A 5661-nucleotide genomic window follows, 5' to 3' on the forward strand; every position below is an offset into this window, starting at 1 on the left:
GTGGGGTTATTTTTCTAAATAAATTTCTTAAAAAAACCCAGCTTGGCAAACGGTTTTCCTCTTTTACACAGTTCCTTGAAACCCTAAGTTCTCTTGGGTCAGCACCTTCTTTTGTCCTTGGTCTCAAGAGTCCTTAAAGCTCTGAAGACTGCTAATATCTCTTCTTTTCCATGGTTTGTTAACCTACTTGGGAAGCCGGGTCTTTTCAAAGCGTCTTCAATCCTCCCTGTAGGCATCTTCTTGGTTTCCTCCCCCAGTCACCTCACCATGACCTCCCAGTTTCTATTCCGCACCACCTCATCCTTCCTGGATTGTCAGCAGGCCGTGCTCCAGACCGGGGCAGGACCCGCGTGAGCTGCCGTTCAGAGGGGGGGTCGTTCGGGTCGACGCTACCACCCGTACAACTACTCTCACTCAGCCCCGCCCGAACCGCCCGCCCTGGATCCTGCTGCGTGCCAGGCCCCGTGCGCGGCGTCCCAGTAACCCTACGGCAGCACGAGGGAGGCACTCATGCCCTCACGGGGCAGCCTGTGGCTTGGGTCCACGGGGATTTTCCTGCCTATGGGCCTCCATGTCCCGTTAAAGACCCGACCTGCCTTGGGAAGCTGTGACAACGCACACAGGACTTGGCCTGTCTCCACTGGGCTCCACAGGCTGCCATTTTGAGCAGTTTGAGGGCGGAAGCGCCTCATCAACACAGGCTGGTCTTCTGGTCTTCAGATTCACTAGCTCTGGCAGAGCGTGAACCCAGTGTGTTCTGGTTCCCCTGTTCCGACGGCCACCTGCTCCTCACAGGGGCCTAGGCCGAGTGCCCACTGGCCTGCACAACACACACGGCGTCACCCCACGGCGGGGCCTGCCCACACCCACAGCCTTCACTGAGTCAGCTGGGGACGAAAGTGGCAGGGAGGTGTCTGGTTCAGCCCCTTCCACAGCCACTTCAAACTCATCCCTTGGTCCTTCAGAGGGACTGCCCCTGTCCACGGTCTCTGCGTAGGCACCCGTCTTGGGATGTGATGACTACAGGGAGAGAGAGGAGCAGTTCTGTTTCCCGGGCCAACTCCTCTTCAACCTGCCGGGCTGACAGCGGTGGTTGGTTTGATGCAAAGTCTCAACTCCGGGCCTCCCCTGCCCAAGTCTCTCCTACCCCGCTGGGATCATGCCGGTGTTGGGCTAGTGTGACTACTGACCTCTGCAGAGGTCTGCAAAAACCGTGTCCCAGCATGTGGCCACCTGACCCTCTTGTAGCCTGTCTATGGGAGGAGTCCAACCCAAGGGCCTCTGAGGGCACATTGCCACCAATGGGCCCCTCAACCCTGAAGCGGATGCTCGTGGATGCCCAGAGTGTGGGCACTGCACTCAGAACCTGCTGGAGAAAGCTCAGAAGACCTTCCCCAAATATCAGCATCGCTTCTGATGCAGAATCTGACATTTTAACCTTCCGTCTCCTAACATACTTGGTAAATCGGGCTTCCTCTTCCTGCATGGGCTCAGTGTGGACTGGGGTGTGTGATGTGGGGCTGCAGCGAGGAGGACCCCTCTCACCAGTTTCCTCAGGGCCTGGGCAGAGCAAAGAAGACAGGGGTGGCTCCAGATGTTATAGGCCACTGAACAGAATTCATTTGTCTTTCACATTCTTAGGAAGCAGAACTTAAGGCCCTGCTTTCTTTACAGCCAGCTCCGCGAAGGCCCGTCCTCTCATGGGAGGTTGGGGCAGGCTTCCTTCCAATCAGAGATTTTCCTCCCCACCCCTCTCCAGCACTGTGATTTTCCCCCAGAAACCCCCGCAGAAGGCACATGACCTGTGCTGGGCATCTACTGAGTGACACTCGGGGCCGAGCTAGAAATGCAGGGTTCACGTGCATGGTTCCCATCTCTCGACAAGGACCGCTCTTCCTCTTTCATTCTCTACTTTCTAATGACCCTGGGCAGTTCCACTTCTCCTTTCTGGTCAGTCTGGTAGAGAAAGCATCAGGCTGAGCCTAGGGTGAGTGCTAGTGCTCACTTCATCTCCACACAGGAACATTGGAGGGGCAGCTATGAATACATTTGAACTTCCAGAGCTCTGACCATGGATGTCCCCCCCACCACTCGGTCCCAGCCTCCTACCCCTGACAGGGATTGCTCCCTCAGGCCAGTGGGCCACAGACCCACACTTAAATGTCTCCATGGCTCAGGCAGCCACTGTAAATACCTGAAGCTCACCAGAGGTAGGGCAGTTGGGAGTGGTGGGAAGTGTGGCAAACTGAGGAGTGAGCGCTTATCTGCCTAAAGCAGGCAGCTGCCCCTCAGGTCTGTCCCATGCTGCCATGTGGGAGTGCGGGCCCAGTGCTGCCGTATCTTCCAATGTGTCAAGAAAAGCCCAAATCAGAATTTATACGTGAAATCTCCCAATTTTCAAACCACTCTTCAGACCAAACAAAATATGTTTGTGGAGCAGGTTGGCCCCTGGCATTTGCAGGGCCGGGGGCAAGAGTGCAAACAGAGGCCACGTACTATGTGTCTAAATATTTGCACATTATAAATCAAGCTTACAAAATATATTAAATATGTTAAGCAAAATATGCTCTTTTGTCCTACAAATATATCTGCATAACAACCTGGAAGGTGAGGTTTGAATTTAGACTTCTTAGACGCTTCAGAATTTTGTGTTAGCACGAGGAAGCACAGGGACAAACAGCTCCAAGACTGCAGCTTGTCCTCTCCCTGTCCCTCCCCTGGCCCCTCCTCCGCGGCTTCATGTTCCTGCTGGCGCACATAGCAGCCTGCTGGGCTTGGCTCCATCTACACCCCTCCCCCACAGACAGCTATCCCTTGGCCACCCTGGGGTCCAGGGGTGCATATACCAGCGGTCTGGTCTACCCTGAAGAAGAAGTATCCAGGGAAGAGGGTTACAGCTCCTGGAAGCCAGCTTAGGGTCACCCAGGTGGCGGATTCTGGGATTTCCTGGGTATATGGAGCATGCTTTAAAAGGGGACAGAGGGGGGCACCTGGGCGGCTCAGTCGGTTGAGCATCTGACTCTTGATTTTGGCTCAGGTTATGATCTCAGGATCATGAGATCGAGCCCCACGTCAGGCTCCGTGCTCAGCACAGAGTCTGCTTGAGAGTCTCTCTCTCAGGGCATCTGGGTGGCTCAGTCGTAAACGTCTGCCTTCGGCTCAGGTCATGATCCCAGGGTCCTGGGATCGAGCCCCTCATCAGGCTCCCTGCTCCGTGGGAAGCCTGCTTCTTCCTCTCCTGCTCTGCCTGCTTGTGTTCCCTCTCTCATTGTCTCTCTCTCTCTGTCAAATAAATAAATAAATAATCTTAAAAAAAAAAAAAAAGATTCTCTCTCTCCCTCCCTCTGCCCCTCCTCCTGCTTTCTTTCTCTCTCTTTAAAATGAATAAATAAAATCTTTAAAAAATAAAAGGGGACAGAGAGCCCTGGTTAGGCATGACCCCTTGGATCTAAGGACTCCTTGCCCCGTGGGACAGGGTCTAAGAGGAGGACCAGCGCCGGTTCCCGTAATGTGGGGGGAAGACAATAAGGACCTCTTCCGCCCAGGGCTGAGGTGACACTTCGGAGATCTGCCAGTTGTAACTCTGATCTTGGTCAGTGATGTCTCCCCAGAAAGCCCAGGCTCAGGCAAAGCTCTGTGCAGCAAGAAACGGGCACATGACAGCATCGTGATTATCTGTGACTTTGAGGTGAGGGTTCCCGGGGAAGGTTTATTTCCCCACCTGCCACCCTCTGTGTCTGTCTCTTAGTAGCAGTGTTATTCCCTGTTAGTGTCAAAGCAAATTACAGGAAAGCCAGATTTTTAGTCTTCAGGTTGAGAAGTGTGGGTGGGGAGAGAAAGGGAGGCAAAGTCAACTGAAAGGTCATGGGGTTGCCATCTGCTGGACCCAAACTTACCAGCAGTGTTTATTAATACCTCCAACCAAAGTCCCAATGTGGCCACAGCTTTACAGTAAAGGAGATGAGGCGGCTGGGCGCCCCATTTCTTTTCAGGACAGATGTGCTCTCTCTGTCTGCTCCCCCAGCCTCCTTCCCCTCACGGGTTTCAGTGTCCCGAATCCCTGCTGCTCAGGAATTCCAAGGGCGGGAAAGGGCTCCTGAACTAAGACCAACACTAAGGGGGTGGATTAAATCATCTTTTCTCTCTGCCCGAGAGGACCGAGAGGACCGAGAGGACCGGCATTTTTAAGAGACACCCAGAAAGAGGGATGCTTGACAGAAAAGAGTGAGTGCCTAATGGTGGCTTTTGGAACAAGGGTGTAGAGCAGATATTTAATGGAATTGTTGCCATGTGGATGACCAGGTACTGCACTGGCCTCTCGGGGGTCCCGGGGAAACAGGAAATGAGGGTAAGAAGGGAACATCCCTCTTAAAAATCTTGTTTTCCAACTGCTCGATAGATCATTGAGTTCATCTACTTCCAGGAAAATAGAATAAAAACAATCTTGGTTTAAAGACTCTACCAGCAGGCAGAGATAAGAAGTTTGCTCTCAGAGGAATTAATTAGGGACATTTTCACAGGCAAATTCGATTGCTGCCTGGGAGTCTGTCTGGCTCCTTCTGGAAGAGTACTGGTGAGACACTGCTGAGCTCGTCACTATACCGAGAAACCAAGGTTAGGAGCAGCGGCAAGAACTGAAAATTGACCTCTCAAAGCCACTCTCCCCTTTTTCCTTATTACAGATTCTCATTTTGTCTAGGACAGCAATGTACCCAGCTAAAAATATTACATTTCCCAGACTCCCTTGCAGCTAGGGATGAGACCATGTGACACAGACCAATAGGATGGAAGCAGAAATTGCTGTTTGGGCTTATGGGAAAGCTCTTTAAAAAGTGGGGCCATCCCAAGGGGCCCCTGGGTGGCTCAGTCAGTTAAGCATCCGACTCTTGACTTCGGCTCAGGTCATGATCTCAGGGTCGTGAGATTGAGTCCCTCATCTGGCTCTGCACTCAGCAGGGAGTCTGCTTGAGGATTCTCTGTCTCCCTGTCCCCACTTGCCCCTCTCCCCACTCGCTCGCTCTCTCTCTCTCTCTCTCTCAAATAAAAATAAATAAATCTTAAAAAAAAAAAAAAGGTGGGGCCATCTCAGTTGGCACACGCATCTCTCCTTTCTGTCTAGAAGGCAGATGCAATATACAAAGGAAGGCAACCATTTCAGGACTATGAGACAGTTGTGTACAAGGGAAGAAGAGAGTCTGGGGGGTCCCTGGTAATACTGCAGAAACGTGATGATACAGCTCTAGAAGGTCTGCTTCTGGGTTTTTTTGTTTTTTTCTAAGTGAAAACAGAAAAGAACTTATTTGGTTAAGGCACTATAAAGAGCACTAAGTGCCACTTACCTAATTCTGTCTGATGCAGCAGCCAAGAGAACAAACCATCAAACAAGGAATTTAAACCATTCCCCCAACTCAGTGGTTCTCAAGTGGGGCTGATTTTGTCCCTTGGGGGACATTTGGCCACATCTGGAGACATGTTCGGTTGTTACGGTTCGGGAGACAGGTGACGACCAGAGGCCAGGGATGCTGCTAACCATGCGACGCTGCACAGGACAGACCGCACAGCCGAGAACTCTCCAGCCCCATGTGTTAGCAGTGCTGAGACTGAGACACCCAGAAGTTAGTCCTGGTTGCTTCCAGACCATTAGCCCTTAGCCTGCTAACC

The sequence above is a fragment of the Phoca vitulina genome, unplaced genomic scaffold (assembly GCF_004348235.1).
Source record: "Phoca vitulina isolate PV1807 unplaced genomic scaffold, GSC_HSeal_1.0 scaffold7, whole genome shotgun sequence".
Lineage (NCBI taxonomy): Eukaryota > Metazoa > Chordata > Mammalia > Carnivora > Phocidae > Phoca > Phoca vitulina.